Genomic DNA, 17,836 nt, shown 5'->3' with positions numbered 1-17,836 from the left:
TTGAGTCATCATCCTCTTATTAAAAAGCACCAGCTGGAGAGCACCGCTGTCATTTGCATCCATTACTATTAGTTTATATTGAGTATGACTATGACTGGATCTCTTTTACCATGAATTACAATGTTTAGTGAGTCCTTGATCTTCAGAGGTGCTCTGCATTTATGTTTTGCGGTCTCAGAAAGGACTAGCGAGATACCATCTTGTTATATCATATTATGATTGTTTTGAGAAAGTGTTGTCATCCTAGATTTATTATTATTGCTCGCTAGTTGATTATGTCATTGATATGAGTAAACATGAGACCTAAGTGTTATTGTGAATATGGTTAGTTCATAATGTTTGCTGAAAACCTGAATGCTGGCTTTACATATTTGCAACAATAAGAGCAAACAAAGTTTGTAAAAGTTTTTCTTTATCACTTTCAGTTTCTCAACTGAATTGCTTGAGGACAAGCAAAGGTTTAAGCTTGGGGGAGTTGATACGTCTTCAACGTATCTACTTTTCCAAACACTTTTGCCCTTGTTTTGGACTCTAACTTGCATGATTTGAATGGAACTAACCCGGACTGACGTTGTTTTTCAGCAGAATTGCCATGGTGTTATTTTTGTGCAGAAATAAAAGTCCTCGGAATGACCTGAAACTTCACGGAGAATATTTTTGGAATATATAAAAATACTGGCGAAAGAATCAAGACCAGGGGGCCCACACCCTGTCCACGAGGGTGGGGGCGCGCCTAACCCCCTGGGCGCGCCCCTGCCTCGGGGGCCTCCTGGAGCTCCACCGACCTCAACTCCAACTCTATGTATTCACGTTCGGGGAGAAAAAAATCAGAGAGAAGGATTCATCGCGTTTTACGATACAGAGCCGCCGCCAAGCCCTAAACTCTCTCGGGAGGGCTGATCTGGAGTCCGTTCGGGGCTCCGGAGAGGGGAATCCGTCGCCATCGTCATCATCAACCTTCCTGCATCACCAATTTCGTGATGCTCACCGCCGTGCGTGAGTAATTCCATCGTAGGCTTGCTGGATGGTGATGGGTTGGATGAGATTTACCATGTAATCAAGTTAGTTTTGTTAGGGTTTGATCCCTAGTATCCATTATGTTCTGAGATTGATGTTGCTATGACTTTGCTATGCTTAATGCTTGTCACTAGGGCCCGAGTGCCATGATTTCAAATCTGAACCTATTATGTTTTCATGAATATATTTGAGTTTGTGATCCTATCTTGCAAGTCTATAGTCACCTATTATGTGTTATGATCCGTTAACCCCGAAATGACAAAAAATCGGGATACTTACCGGTGATGACCATAGTTTGAGGAGTTCATGTATTCACTAAGTGTTAATGCTTTGGTCCGGTACTCTATTAAAAGGAGGCCTTAATATCCCTTAGTTTCCAATAGGACCCCGCTGCCACGGGAGGGTAGGACAAAAGATGTCATTCAAGTTCTTTTCCATAAGCACGTATGACTATATTTGGAATACATGCCTACATTACATTGATGAACTGGAGCTAGTTCTGTGTCACCCTATGTTATAACTATTGCACAAGGAATCGCATCTCACATAATTCTCCATCACCGATCCAATGCCTACGAGCTTTTCACATATTGCTCTTTGCTTAGTTACTTTACCGTTGCCACTGTTACAAGTACTACAAAACTGCTACTGTTACTTTTGCCACCGTTACCGTTACTTCCATACTACCTTGCTGCGGATATGAAGTTATCCAGGTGTGGTTGAATTGACAACCCAACTGCTAATACTTGAGAATATTCTTTGGCTCCCCTTGTGTCGAATCAATAAATTTGGGTTGAATACTCTACCCTCGAAAACTGTTGCGATCCCCTATACTTGTGGGTTATCAAGCCTCATTCTGATCCTCAGGGAGTTCTCGCCTATTAAGGTAGGCCAAGAAGGGTTCGGTCCATGGGGCAATGACTGCCATGATAAGATGGGTCGACGATGTTATTTCGGTGGCTGAGCCCCCGATGATATCAGTGTGTTCGGAATCTGGGGTTATGGTCGGATCCGGACTCGTGTTGCCGCTCTCCCCTTGCCACACCACGGATGGCTTGAAAAGCCTTTCCAGAAAGATGTTAGGTGGGACGGGGTTGCGCTCGGTCATCCGCCACTTGATTGCTTTCTCGAGCCACATTTCAGGCGTTGAGAACAACATTATGGTAAGCTGCCATCTTCAGATCTTTGGCATCAAAATCTCAATTTATTTGAGATATTGCGAGGTTTGAGTCCCCGCGCACTTCCAGGTGTTGTACGCCCATGGAGACAGCCATCCAAAGACCATGTAATAAGGCCTCGTATTCGGCTGCATTGTTGGAGTCTGTGAATAATATTTGGAGTACGTACTAAACTGTGTCTCCAGTTGGGGACATTAAGACAGCCGCCCCTAATCCCGCCAGCATTTTGGAACCGTCGAAGTGCATAACCCAGTTGGAATATGTGCCGTACTCTTTCGGGAGTTCGACCTCGGTCCATTCGGCAATGAAGTCAGCCAGTACTTGGGATTTAATGGCTCGGCGCGGTTTGTATGTTATGTCGAATGGAAGGAACTCAATGGCCCACTTGGCAATCGGCCCGTGGCATCGCGGTTGTTTATTATGTCGTTGAGTGGTACCTCGGAAGCCACCGTGATCGAGCACTCTTGAAAGTAGTGTCGCAGCTTCCGGGATGCCATGAAGACCGCGTATGCTATCTTTTGGTAATGAGGGTATCGGGATTTGCATGGTGTGAGAACGGTGGATACGTAGTATACCGGTTTCTGTAGCGGGAACTTGTGTCCGTCCTGCTCTCGCTCGACGACCAGCACAGCACTCACCACCTGGTGTGTTGCCGATATGTATAATAACATGGGTTCACCGATGTTCGGCGCGGCCAGGATTGGGTTGCTTGCTAAAAGGGCCTTTATTTCTTCCAGTCCGGCCGTTGCCGCCTCCGTCCACTCAAAGTGGTCGGTGCGTCGGAGAAGGCGATAAAGTGGCAATGCTTTTTCTCCTAATCTGGAGATAAAGCGGCTTAAAGCTGCCACGCATCCGGCTAGTTTTTGGACCTGTTTAAGGTCTGTTGATGTAGCCAATTGTGACAAAGCTTGGATTTTAGCTGGATTTGCCTCAATTCCTCTATTGGAGACGATGAAGCCCAGCAGTTTTCCAGCGGGAACGCCGAAAACACACTTTTCCGGATTGAGCTTGATGTCATATGTACGGAGGTTGTCGAATGTGAGACGTAGATCGTCTATCAATGACTCGACGTGCCTAGTTTTGATGACGACGTCATCCACGTACGCCTCAACTGTCTTGCCGATCTGTTTCTCCAAGCATGTTTGAATCATGCGTTGGTAGGTGGCCCCGGCGTTTTTGAGCCCGAAGGGCATAGTGTTGAAGCAGAATGGCCCATATGGCATAATGAATGCCGTTACGGCTTGGTCGGACTCCTTCATTTTGATTTGATGGTATCCGGAATATGCGTCGAGGAAACACAGTGAGTCGTGTCCTGCGGTAGCATCGATAATCTGGTCGATGCGGGGGAGGGGGAAGGGATCCTTAGGGCAGGCCTTATTAAGGTCTTTGAAATCGACGCACAAGCGCCAGGATTTATCCTTCTTTGGCACCATCACCAGGTTTGCTAGCCAGTCCGGGTGTTTTATTTCTCTAATGAATCCGGCTTCGATTAACTTGGCTGGCTCCTCCCCCATAGCTTGACGTTTGGGTTCGGAAAAGCGTCGCAAGGTTTGCTTGACCGGTTTATATCCCTTCAATATATTGAGGCTGTGTTCGGCCAACCTACGTGGGATTCCTGGCATATCAGAAGGGTGACATGAGAATATGTCCCTATTCTCGCGCAGGAACTCTCGTAGCGCGGCGTCAACCGTTGGGTCCAGCTGTGCCCTGATGGATGCTGTCTTCTTGGGGTCCGTTGGGTGGACTTGAAATTTGACTATTTCGTCTGCTGGTTTAAAGGAGGTGGATTTGGGTCGCTTGTCCAGGATTACATCGTCCCTATCCACTGTGGAGCGTAGTGTGGTTAATTCTTCGGCCGCGAGGGCTTCGGACAATGCCTCGAGGGCCAGGGATGCAGTTTTATTTTCGGCGCGGAGTGCTATGTCCGGATCACTGGCAAGAGTGATTATACCATTGGGCCTGGGCATCTTGAGCTTCATGTACCCGTAGTGAGGTATAGCTTGGAAGCGTGTAAATGCATCTCGCCCCAATAGGGCTTGATATCCACTGTTGAAAGGGGCCACTTGGAAGGTTATTTCTTCGGACCGATAATTCTCCGGCGTGCCGAATACCACATCGAGTGTGATTTTTCCCGCGCATCGCGCCTCTCGACTGGGAATAATTCCTTGGAAGGTCGTGCTACTTTGCTCGATGCGGCTCCTGTCTATTTGCATTTTGTTGAGTGTATCCTCATAGATGAGGTTTAATCCGCTGCCTCCGTCCACAAGCACTTTCGTAAGCCGAAAGTTGTCCACGATTGGACTAAGGACCAAGGCGGCTGGTGCCCGGACTTTCCTGAATTTTGGTTCGTCACCGGCGTTGAAAGTTATGGCCGTGTTGTTCCAGGGGTTTATTGCTGCGACTTGGCATACTTTGGCGTGGTCACGAGTGCCCTTTTGCGCCTATTATTTGAAGCGAAGGTTTCGAAGACCATCAATACTCTGAGGTCGTCGTCTTCCGGGGGGTGTTGATCTGAGGTATTTGTAGTGAGGAGTTCCTCGCCGCTCTTGGCCACTTGCCGGAGTATCCAACATGCTCTAAGGCTGTGGGTTGGTATGGTATCCGGTGTTACGTGTATTTTGCATGGCCTATCGAGCCATCCCTCCAGAACGGTTCCGCGCCCCGTAATGGTCTTAGATTTATTTATTGTTGGGTCGGGCGCCCCACGAGGGTGCATCCTTTTTGTACGGATGGGGGGTTGAGTGGAAACAGGTGGTTCCCAGCGAGCTGCCTGGGTTTTCCAGGTGCTTTCCATTCCGCAGTACTTCTGGACTATGGTTGCCAAGTCAGCGAAGTGTAATATGCGATGATGTTTGATGGCATTGAGGATTCCTTCGTCCGTGCAATTGTTGCTAAATACTGAGATCGCGTCTTCGTCGCGGCAATCTTTAATTTTGTCTTCCTGAGACTGCTGTCGTATGTGCATGAGATCGTTTATATCTGGGCGGGTGGTGGCTTTAGATCCGAATCCTGACCCGATTTGGGATCCGGAGTTTGAAAAACTTCTGAACTTAGTAGCTCGGGCTCCAGGATATCAACTGATTTTTCAGGCCCATCGTCCGATTCTAGGTTCGGAGGGCGGGGCGTATCTTTCCGAAGGCAGGTATCCGGCTCTTCGAGCTCAGAGACCCGAACGTAATTCGTCCTCAGTATATAGGAAGAGTTGTCATCTTGCTCCTCTACTACCGCTATCTGGTGGGTGATCGGTGGAGGTTTAATTTCTCTCTGGTCAGGTTTAAGCCCAATCCGGTCGTAGTCTGTAGCGACCCCCAAGGCGGCGATGCGATCTAGGAGCTCGTTCAAAGACGACAACTCCGCCGGATCCATCTGCTTGGAGTATTCGGAGTCAACACGGAGGGTATTTGCGATGAATCGAGAAGTCATCATCGGCTTAATGGCCGAACGGGCGGTCATGGTAAAGCCACCCAGCCGAAGGGTTTGGCCTGGGGCCAGTACTCCTCCGGAGGTGACACTATCCTTGATAACAAGGCGAGCCATCAATCCTGTCTTTGACGTCACAGCGGAACTCTCAATGAAAGCACCAATGTCGGTGTCAAAACCGACGGATCTCGGGTAGGGGGTCCCGAACTGTGCGCCTAAGGTTGATGGTAACAGGAGACGGGGGACACGATGTTTACCCAGGTTCGGGGCCTCTCTATGGAGGTAATACCCTACTTCCTGCTTGATTGATTTTGATGAATATGAGTATTACAAGAGTTGATCTACCTCGAGATCGTAATGGCTAAAACCCTAAAAGTCTAGCCTGTATGACTATGATGATGATCGCCTCTACGGACTAAGCCCTCCGGTTTATATAGACACGGAGGGGACTAGGGTTGTACAAAGTCGGATACAGAGAAAGGAATCTTCATATCTGGACGCCAAGGAGAGTCCCATCTGGACACGGGTGAGAGTCTTTGGTCTTGTATCTTCACAGCCCATCAGTCCGGCCCATGTCAAACAGGTCGGACTCCCGAGGACCCCTTAGTCCAGGACTCCGTCAGGGGGAGCCGCTGGCGGAAGCGCGGCCAGCACGCCGCCCCGTCCTCCTCTCCCCTGGGCGCCACGGCATCCTCGGCCTCGCCCCTGCCTCTTCCTGTCACAGCGGGCTCGGCCGCCATGAGCTCCGGAGGAGGGGGACACGCTGTCGAGCAGGAGCGCCGGCGCGCCCTCTCACCGTGGCGAGTGGAAGAAAAGGACCAACAGGAAGGAGATGAATGCAGAAGGATGCCATCCCTCTCCCCTTTTTATAGAGGGGCAGGGCCGGGGCTCAGCCCCCCAACCTAAGGGCGGCCGCCCCACTCGACCAATCCGGCCGCCAGAGGTGCAGGGAGTCAGGACCGACCCGCTGCATCAATCGGCAATGCCCGGCTTCCCGCCTCAGCGTTAAGGCACATGCCCTCCGTATCCGTCACCTACCCTCCCTGAGGCATGGGGGACACGTGGCGGGCGAGCCGGAATTAAGAAGACAAGTGGGACGACCGTCCCCCCCCCCCCCGTGATCATGGGGCACGGGCGCCATGAAGGCCACGACCCGAGTCCACTTTGTAAATGAGCAGCGCCCCTGCGGTTTCCTCTTTTTTATGGGGAAGAAGCGGGCCGCCTCTTTATTTTTCACCGCGAGGTGACGCAAGCGTGCTGCGACCGTTCCACGCATGACCCCCACATCATGCACTCAATGCGAATCATGGGGAAGCGCAACTGGCGAAGAAATTACCACGGTTAAAACTCTGACACGCATGCCCGCGCACCGTTCTGGGCCTGGCCCAACAACGCTCCACGCTTATGTGTGGCCCAGGCCTGGGGGCTCCCGTCGGTGTACAAAAGTAGGGGCCTTTCTGTACCCCTTTACTTGTGCACAGGCAGTTGTAGCCACACCTGCGGCCATGCTTGGTGGGGCAGAGGAAGGAAAGGTACGAGACTGCCAAGACAGCACTCGAGCCAGAGGCATGAATAGCAAAGGGGCAAGATGGATTTCCCCTGGCAACGCCCTTGCCGGGGCGGCCTACGTAGCCCCGGCAAGAACCTTGCCGGGGCGACTTGCCCAACACCAGCAAGGCGCCACCCTTGGGCCTGAGAGTTCTGACACCATCGACAACGTCGAAACCAAGACTCAGGGGCGCCTACATGGTGGCATGCAGATCTTTGTGAAGACCAAAGGCCTGCGATTCTAGATAAGAACCAGGAGATGAAGATCCCCGGCAAGATCCTTGCCGGGGACGGTCGCGAGACCCCCGGCAAGATCCTTGCCGGGGACGGCCGCGAGACCCCGGCAAGACCCTTGCCGGGGGCATCTGCCGGGCCGCAGCCAGGCCTGCACCTACCAAAGCTCCGCCGCTACGCGGCCGTTCTGACGCAGCAACCAGCCCGCCAACCAGGCAAGCTCCTGCGTGGCAGCATGCGGCTTCTAGGCCAACTAGTCAAGAACCTGCGTGGTGGCATGCAGATCTTCATGAAGGCCCTGTCACCGCACCAGCACAGCGACCAGCTAGCCAGCATGGTGTTGCATGCCTCGTCAGCTTGGACGCGCCTCGAAGCAAGGCGAGGCGGCGACGGACGAGACAAGCTCTGTTGTCGTCCCCGATAAAGCTAGAGGGCACATAGGCGGCGCATTAAATGCGTTTGTCCTACGATGTCAGGCGATAAACTTGTACACTGTAGATACTTTCCACCTCTTGTGTGCCACTGTGGCGACCCCTTTGACATATAAAAGGAGGCCCGAGGCGTACTGTGGAAGGATTCGGACTTTTTGGACTGGGCACCATAGTAGCTAGTCCAATAACTGAAGAACACAAGATAAACACAGACAAGCACGACTAGGGTTTTACGCATCATTTGTGGCCCGAACTTGGGTAAAAATCCCCTCACGTTGATCGCTAGACCTGCTCTTTGCGCAGCTCTTCACCCCCGCCAACCGTAGTAGGGGTCCTCGGGATCCCATAGGTGTCGTTTTCCCCGACAGAACTCATAATCCTTATCATCAATAAAGATAGGTGAAGTAGCAAACTTAGGATCACATTTCATTCTAGCATTCAGAGATTTTTCTTTATACTTGCTTAATAATTTCTCTAGATGATCTCTATCATTGCAAGCAAGAATATCTCTAGTTGATTCTTCACTCATAACATAACCTGCCGGTACCTTAGGCAATTCATATCTGGGAGGGCTAGTTCTAGCAGGTGTTTTAGAAGTTTCAGTTTCAAGCTCATCATCCGATTCAACAACATCATGGTGTATAACTCTAGCAATTTGTTTATCAAGAAATTCACCAAGTAGCACATCATCATTATCAAGCAAGGTACTAGCATCATCATAAGCATCATTCATAGTAGAAGTAGCATCATCAATAACTTGCGACACATTAGAATTAATAGCATGTGGTGGTGTTGCATGTTTATTCATAACAGAAGGTGAATCTAAAGCAGAACTGGATGGCAGTTCCTTACCTCCCCTCGTCCTTGAGGGAAATATCTTAGTCTTAGGATGCTTCAGATTCTTCATAGTGATAATATGATAATAATCTCAAGTGACTCAACAAATATAGCTATGGTCCCCAGCAATGGCGCCAGAAAAAGTCTTGATAACTCACAAGTATAGGGGATCGCAACAGTTTTCGAGGGTAGAGTATTCAACCCAAAATTATAGATTCGACACAAGGGGGCCAAAAATATTTGAAGGTATTAGCAGCTGAGTTGTCAATTCAACCACACCTGGACATTAATTATCTGCAGCAAAGTGATCGCTAGCAAAGTAGTATGATAGTTTTGATAGTAGTGACAGCAGCAATAGTAACAGTAAGAGTGATAACAGTAATTTTGTAGCAAGTGTAACAGTGATGATAGCAGTAGTAACTTAGCAGAAACAATGTAGGATAAATTCGTAGGCATTGGGTCGGTGACTTGTTGGATGATATTCATCATGTGACAGTTATAACCTAGGGCGATATGGCACTAGCTCCAGTTCATCGATATAATGTAGGCATGTATTCCGTAAATTGTCATACGTGCTTTATTAAAAGAACTTGCATGACATCTTTTGCCCTACCCTCCCGTGGCAGCGGGGTCCATACTGGAAACTAAGGGATATTAAGGCCTCCTTTTAATAGAGAACCGGAACAAAGCATTAACACATAGTGAATACATGAACTCCTCAAACTACGGTCATCACCGGGAGTGGGCCCGGTTGTTGTCACTCCGGGGTTGCTGGATCATAACACGTAGTAGGTGACTATAACTTGCAAGATCGGATCTAAAACATGGATATAATGATGATAACATAAACGGCTCAGATCTGAGTTCATGGCACCCGGGCCCAAAGTGACAAGCATTAAGCATAACAAAGTCATAGCAACATCAATCTAAGAACGTAGTGGATACTAGGGATCAAGCCCTAACAAAACTAACTCGATTACATGATGAATCTCATCCAACTCCTCACCGACCAGTGAGCCTACGAAGGAATTACTCACTCCCGGTGGGGAGCATCATGGAATTGGCGATGGAGAAGGGTTGGTGATGACGAAGAACGAAGATCCCCCTCTCCGGAGCCCCAAATGGACTCCAGATCTGCCCTCCCGAGGAAAACAGGGCTTGGTGGCGGCTCCGTCTCGTGGATCGCGATAATTCTTTCTCCCTGATTTTTCTCCGAAAATAGGATTTTATAGCGTCGGATTCAGGGTCAGCGGGGCCACCAGGTGGGCACAACCCACCTGGGCGCGCCAGGAGAGGGTGGCGTGCCCTGGTGGGTTGTGCCCGCCAGGTGCCCCTCTCCGGCAGGTCTTGGCTCCAGAAATTCTTATTATTCATATAAAAAATCCTCGCAAAGTTTTGTTCCATTCCGAGAACTTTTATTTCTGCACAAAAACAACACCATGATAGTTCTGCTGAAAACAGCGTCAGTCCGGGGTTAGTTTCATTCAAATCATGCAAATTAGAGTCCAAAACAAGAGGAAAAGCGTTAGGAAAAGTAGATACATTGGAGACGTATCACCTCCCAACAAGTGCTATTGTTTAACGCCCTTAGCTAGGCATAAAACACGAATAGATCTAAGTATTATCATCTTTGGCATTTGGAAAGAAAAGAGAAAAATTCTTATCTATGGCATTTATCTTTATGTTTTGTGAGAGCACATGGCCATTGATCGTGGAACAAAGATTAAGAACATTGCAAAAATTTGCATCTAAACTTGCCTTCATCTCTTTAATTATTTCGTTTTGATAGAAACTCACAATGGTGGTAGATTCAACATCCTTTTCCTTGGAGTGCCCAAATATGGTTTTCATCTTCTCATAAGTATCGATGGCATCCCCTCCAAGAAAACCGTTTTCAAAAATAGAATCCAAAACTTGCTTAAAAGAAGGGGGGAGGCCAAAATAAAAGCTTTTTAAGTAAACCTCAATTTGATATTGGGGCACATAGCTGGCTCGAATCCTCAACAGCCGATCCCAAGCATCTTTCAAAGATTCATCAAGCAAATAACGAAAAATTCTGGGATCAGCTTCATCAAGATTAAAATCCTCCTGAACTATCCCAGTAAGTTTTTCCATAGCATCATTATTTATGAGCTTAGAAAGGGCAGATGGGTTATCCAAGGTACTTGAACCTGGGAGAAAACCCGAAGCTCTTCTAGATTCGGCCATGGAAAAAGAGATGAACAAAAAGGGATGCGAAGGAAAGGCAATCTTTTCGAAAATCGTTTTAGAAGTGGGGGAGAGGAAAACGAGAGGCGAATGGTGAATAATATAATGCGAGGGATGAGAGTTTATGATGGGTACTTGGTATGTCTTGGCTTGGCGTAGATCTCCCTGGCAACGGCGCCAGAAATCCTTCTTGCTACCTCTTGAGCTTGCATTGGTTTTTCCCTTAAAGAGGAAAGGGTGATGCAGCAAAGTAGCGTAAGTATTTCCCTCGGTTTTGAGAACCAAGGTATCAATCCAGTAGGAGACAATGCGCAAGCCACCGAATACCTGCACAAACAAACACCAACCTTGCACCCAACGCGATAAAGGGGTTTTCAATCCCTTAACGGTTATTCGCAATGTGAGATCTGATAGAGATGGATAGACGGTAAAGTAATATTTTTGGTATTTTTGGTTTATGGAACGGAAAGTAAAGATTGCAAAATAAGGGAACGACGACAGAAATTGGCAAGTTAACGGGAAACTAATATGTTGTAAAATAGACCCGGGGCCATAAGTTTCACTAGAGGCTTCTCTCGAGATAGAAAATATTACGGTGGGTGAACAAATTACTGCCAAGCTGTAGCGACCCAACCCAAATGGATCAAGTCTCTGTGCTTGAGTGTCATCCCAGGATCGGTATGCTGACACACACAGTACTCGAGGATTTATAACAGAGTGCAATCACATGTAAAAGTAATGTAAATACTATTACCTCAATCCATATAGCAGAAGTAACAACAAAGTTGTGGAGTCCCAGCAACACCAATGGCAAAGTTGAGTGTAGACATCGCAACCCTAACGTATCACTTACTCGTCGTAAAATTCCTGCAACATGAGACATTGCAGCCATATAGGTCAGTATTGAATGTACTGGCAATTTCACACCATAGAATAATAAGGATAATGTCTATCTCTATATGCATATTCGGTTGGTGGAGGCTCTAAGTTTAATTTTTGCATAAAGCTAAATTTTTCCTACAACAAAGGAATAAATTTTATTTACTACCAAGTTTAGGCCATTATTGAGAAGGTTCCTCCAACTCTATCCCAAATTACCAACTATAAATATTAACCCAACAAATTCATTAAGTAAAGTGATGAGATCAACCAATAATTCAAATACGAGATACTCAAAATGTCCATAACCGGGGACACGGCTAATCATGATTAGTTTGTACACTCTGCAGAGGTTTGCGCACTTTTCCCCACAAGACTCGGCCTCCTCCGTTGAATTTCTCGCACTGCCTGATGTTTGAGAAACGGATGATCGAGACACAGTGTTGGGGATATAGCTATTGGGTATAACCCGCCCAGGAGGGGCCGGGTCACACCACTGGCGGTTCATAATGACAAGGCCCATGAAGATGTTGAAGATGGTGGTTTGCGAAGCAGGCTTACTGAAAGCCCAAGACCCAAAGGCAACTTGAGGCCCATAGGTGTGAACCGCCATATATGTGTGACTTGTATTGTAAGGCATGCGTAGTTAGTCACCGAGCTGGACACGTTGTGTATGAGCCGGCCAGGACTCTGTGAGCTGCCGGGAGTCAACCTATGTATATAGAGGGATGACCCGGCGGCGGTTTAGGACAAGAAACAAGAGATCGAGAACTAGGTCAAGCGTATTCGCTCCCTGGTAATCGAAACCCAAGCAATACCACCTCAAACTGGATTAGGCCTTTACCTTCACCGCAAGGGGCCGAACCAGTATAAACTATGTGTGTCCTTTGTCCCGCTTAACCCCTTTAAGCTAACCTAGTTGCGATGGCTCCACGACTAAGTCCTTCTGCTAGGACATCTGCCGTGACAATTCCACGGCAGTTGGCGCCCATCGTGGGGCCAGTGCACGGTGGTTTCGAGTTCTTGAAGGGCAGCTTCAAAGGGATCAAGGGATACGCTGTGGGCCGGATGACCAAGAGTCGTCGCGGCAAGCTCTACATCGACGATGCAGGTTGGGGCCCCGAGGCCGGCTCAATTGAGTACGGGTATCGGGTCCCCTTCGGCGGAATCCACGTCTTCATCAGCAAGATTGGCGAACCGGGCCCTGAGCCGGACATCTGCACCAACATCATCGAGACGGCTCAGCGTGCACGACCCGCCCGGGTTCAGCCCGCCGTGAAGCGCGCCTTTGTTGGATTTATCCATGGGGCGGAATTTGAAGACGGATCTGTGTCTGGCGGTGAGACGGCCATCTATTCTAATGGCGAGTCATCCACGGGTGAGACCAATTCATTGTATCAACTGCAAGACGGCGGCTTGGGGGCTATTCCGATGGTGACAGTATTCTGGACCCCTACGAGCCGTCGAACAGGGTTGCGATCTTCATGGCCGGCACACAACCGGCGCTTGGTTCAACAACTGCTGCGGCTATGACCTCTAGTTCAATGGCTGCGGCGGCTGCTGGTGCTAGCGGCTCTGCGCGCCTGCCAGCTCAAATTCTCACAGAACTGTTAGAGGCTCTGGCGACTCTGATGGGGGTGGAAGTAATCCCGAACAACCAGGAACAACACAAGGTGGATGTGGCTAAGCGGCGAGATGAGATAGCTCAAGCCAAGGTAGAGTTGGCGGCTGAGAACGCTAGGATGGCTGCAGAACAGGCTATTTTGGATGCTCACGCACAGTGGATCCAAGTGAATTCCTTCCGGCTCACGTTGGATTAGAACGCTTCAAATGAGGTCATGAGGAGGAGACACCGAAGTCATCCACCCCTGGTTTATGAGCCGAGGAACCTCTTCAACACACCTGGAGTAGGGACCAGTGACCCACCGGTGGTAAACCAGACGGTTGAAGCGCCTGGACCCGGAGCGCCGGTTCAGGCACGCACGATGGCTCTCCACGTGTGAATAATACCCCGCCTTAGCATGTTTTGACGCCCCCAGGTCATTATTCTAACTCGTTGGACAATATGATTGCCGCGGCCACTCGATTGGCGGCTCTACCGGTTGAAGGCGAGTCTCCGACGGAAATAGAGACACGGAGGGCCCGAGAGCTTCTCCAGACAGCTGTGGCTCAGCAGGCGGCTTATTCTTATAGTCGCAAGCGGACTCACTCAACCCCTCGTCCAAGCCGGAGTTACAGCTGGCACATTGACTCACCGGCAGTTTCAAGCAGTGAACAGCGCTGTAACCAGCCTCGTGGACATGACCCGGCATGCGGTGGTGCCAATGCTTAGACTCTGGTGGATCAGGGCAGAGCGCGTCGGGAGGCCGAGCTGGCGGCTCAGCAAGCGGCTCATCAACATTCTCCGGCTTATCCGACAACTTCGGTGGAGGCAGGCATGACCTCTAGAACCTTGGGTGTGCCATGTTTAGTGATGGCTCTGTGTAACGAGCGTTTTTCCAAGGATTTCAAGGGTCCTCGTAAGGTGCCTAACTACACAGCAGATCAACCCCCTGAAGCTTGGGTTGAAAGTTATAAGATGCCAATGGAGCTGCTGGATGTTGGCGATGCTGCATGTGCTAAGTATTTCACTATGATGTTGGATGGGACGGCCCGTACTTGGTTGAAAGGGTTGCCTGCTAATTCCATTGGATCATGGACCGAGTTAAAAGCCCGGTTTATCCAGAATTTTAAAGACACGTGCAAGCAGCCTATGTCTATAGTAGATTTGGACTCCTGTGTCCAAGAAGAGGGTGAGTCAACAACCCATTGGGTGCGCCGGGTCTCAGCCATCCTGCACTCATCGGATCGTATCAATGCCGGTTCAGTAGTTCTAATGTTGGAGAAAAACTGTCGTTTTATGCCTCTTAAGCAGAAGCTGGGGCGGCTCAAACGCCACTGCAGTGACATGGGGGAGCTAATGGCGGCTCTAGTCAAGTATGCCGACTCTGATAGTACCAAGGACCCCGAGTCTGACGGTGAAAGGCCAGGAAAGGGAAAGAAGAGTAGCAACACCAAAGGGCAGCAGCATAACCCGGCAAGTCAGGAGGGCAATGGTAAGCGTAAAGCTGATAGCAATTTAGATTTTGTGGCTAACACCAATACGCAGAATAATGGTCAGCGTCGCAAGGGAAACCGCCTCCTCGGTTTGGAGGGCCGAAATTCAGTCTTGAGGAGATAATGAATCAGCCCTGCCCGAAGCATGGTACACGGGAAAAGCCGGCCACTCACCTCTGGAAGGATTGCTTCATTATGAGGGAATACAGAAATTCAATTTTTTTCCAGAACAATCATGGGCCGGACAGTGGCTCAGGATCCGGATCTCACGGTCCGGGTTGTGATGGTGGCGATTCAAATTCCGGTTTTCAAGGCCAAGGCAATCAAGGTGGTTATAATCAATAGTCTCGTCAGGGGAATCAGCAGCAGCTGTCTTGTTATCAAAGTAACCCGAAGCAGTTGAATAGTGGGCAGTACCATGTTTTCACCACGAGTCTGTGTAAGCGGGGTCAAAAGCTCCATAGAAGGGCAGTAAACGCGGTTGAACCGGCAATTCCCCGTTACTTGTGATGGTCCGAACACCCTATTCTCTGGAGCCGTGAAGATCACCCGCCCCGGGTTGATAACCCGGGTCACTTGGCTTTGGTGGTGGCACCCCAGGTTGGAGGATACAAATTCACTAAGGTGCTCATGGATGGAGGCAGTAGCATCAATATCCTTTATTACGACACTTTCCGTCGCATGGGATTAACTGATAAAAATCTTAAGCCGTCGAACATTGTTTTTCACGGTGTGGTGCCTAGTAAGTCGGCATATCCAGTGGACAAAATATCTTTGGAGGTTTCCTTTGGAGATGAGTATGATTTTAGATCTGAGACATTGACCTTCGAAGTGGTTAAAATCCAGAGCCCTTATCATGCTCTGTTTGGGCGGGCGGCTTACGCTAAGTTCATGGCAAGGCCTTGTTATGTTTATTTGCAGCTTAAGATGCGAGGTCACAAGGGCACCATCACAGTCCATGGAAGTCGCAAGGTAGCCTTGGAGTGTGAAGAAAGCGATGCTGCTTACGCTGAGTCTGTCTGTGCAACAGAGGAATTGAAATTTTACAAGGATAATGTTAACCCAGCGGATATGACATCTTTGAAGAACCAAACCATAGAGCATGACCCCTTGTTGAAGTTTAAGTCGGCAGATGACACTAAGCTAGTTGACTTCGTTCTTGGTGATTCATCCAAGCAGTTCATCATTAGTGCTAATCTGGATCCGAAATAGGAAAGCGCGCTCATCGAGTTCATCCATGAGAACTGGGACATCTTTGCATGGAAGCCTTCAGACATGCCAGGTGTACCGAGGGAACTCGCTAAACACACTCTCAATATTGATCTGAAGTTTAAATCGGTCAAGCAATTCCTTCGTTGTTTCAATGAAGAGAGGCGCAAGGCTATCGGTGAAGAAGTTGCCCGTCTCTTGGTGGTTGGGTTTATCGTTGAAGTTTTTCATCCTAAGTGGTTGGCTAACCCGGTGCTGGTGCTTAAGAAAAATGGCACCTGGCGCATGTGTGTGGATTATACGGACTTAAACAAGGCATGTCTGGCTGATCCCTTTGCTCTCCCCCGTATTGATTAGATTATTGATGCTACGGCGGGTTGTGAACGTCTGAGCTTTTTGGATGCTTATTCTGGCTATCATCAGATCAAGATGGTAGTTAAAGACCAGGAGAAGACAGCCTTCATCACTCCTTTTGGAGCTTTCTGCTACATGTCTATGCCTTTTGGGCTCAAGAGTGCCCATGCGACTTACCAGCGGTGTGTGCAAAATTGCCTTCGTGATCAGATTGGGCGCAATGTTCATGCTTCTATTGATGATATTATGGTGAAGTCCAGGAAGAAAGAAACCCTGATAGATGATTTCAAAGAGACCTTTGATAATCTCCGGGTCTACAAGATGATGCTTAACCCGGCCAAGTGTGTCTCTGGCGTACCAGCAGGCAAGCTTTTAGGTTTTCTGGTTTTGGAACGGGGTATTGAGGCTAATCTGGAGAAAATAAAGGCTATCACCTCTCAGGCTAAACCAGCGTGTATCAATGATGTTCAGCGTTTGGTGGGTCGTATCGCGGCCTTAAGCCGGTTCATAAGATGGTTGGGTGAGAAGGCTATCCCTCTTTACCAGATGATGAAGAAGACAGATCACTTTGTCTGGAGTGATGCTGCTGATTGCAACCTCTTGAGCACTACGTTGGTTTTCCCTTGAAGAGGAAAGGGTGATGCAGCAAAGTAGCGTAAGTATTTCTCTCAGTCTTTGAGAACCAAGGTATCAATCCAGTAGGAGGCCACGCTCAAGTCCCTTGTACCTACACAAACAAATAAGAACCTTGCAACCAACGCGATAAAGGGGTTGTCAATCCCTTCACGGCCACTTGCAAAAGTGAGATCTGATAGAGATGATAAGATAATATTTTTGGTATTTTTATGATAAAGATTAAAAGTAAAGAAAGCAAAATAAACGGCGAAAGAAATAGCTAGTTGACGGAAGATTAATATGATGGAAAATAGACCCGGGGGCCATAGATTTCACTAGTGGCTTCTCTCAAGATAGCATAAGTATTACAGTGGGTGAACAAATTACTGTCGAGCAATTGATAGAATTGAGCATAGTTATGAGAATATCTAGGTATGATCATGTATATAGGCATCACATCCGTGACAAGTAGACCGACTCCTGCCTGCATCTACTACTATTACTCCACACATCGACCGCTATCCAGCATGCATCTAGAGTATTAAGTTCATAAGAACGAAGTAACGCTTTAAGCAAGATGACATGATGTAGAGGGATAAACTCAAGCAATATGATATAAACCCCATCTTTTTATCCTCGATGGCAACAATACAATACGTGTCGTCTCCCCTACTGTCACTGGAATCGAGCACCGCAAGATTGAACCCAAAGCTAAGCACTTCTCCCATTGCAAAAAAGATCAATCTAGTAGGCCAAACCAAACTGATAATTCGAAGAGACTTGCAAAGATAACCAATCATACATAAAAGA

This window comes from Aegilops tauschii, chromosome 6 (genome assembly GCF_002575655.3).
Source record: "Aegilops tauschii subsp. strangulata cultivar AL8/78 chromosome 6, Aet v6.0, whole genome shotgun sequence".
Classification (NCBI taxonomy): domain Eukaryota; kingdom Viridiplantae; phylum Streptophyta; class Magnoliopsida; order Poales; family Poaceae; genus Aegilops; species Aegilops tauschii.
This window is presented reverse-complemented; position numbering follows the sequence as displayed.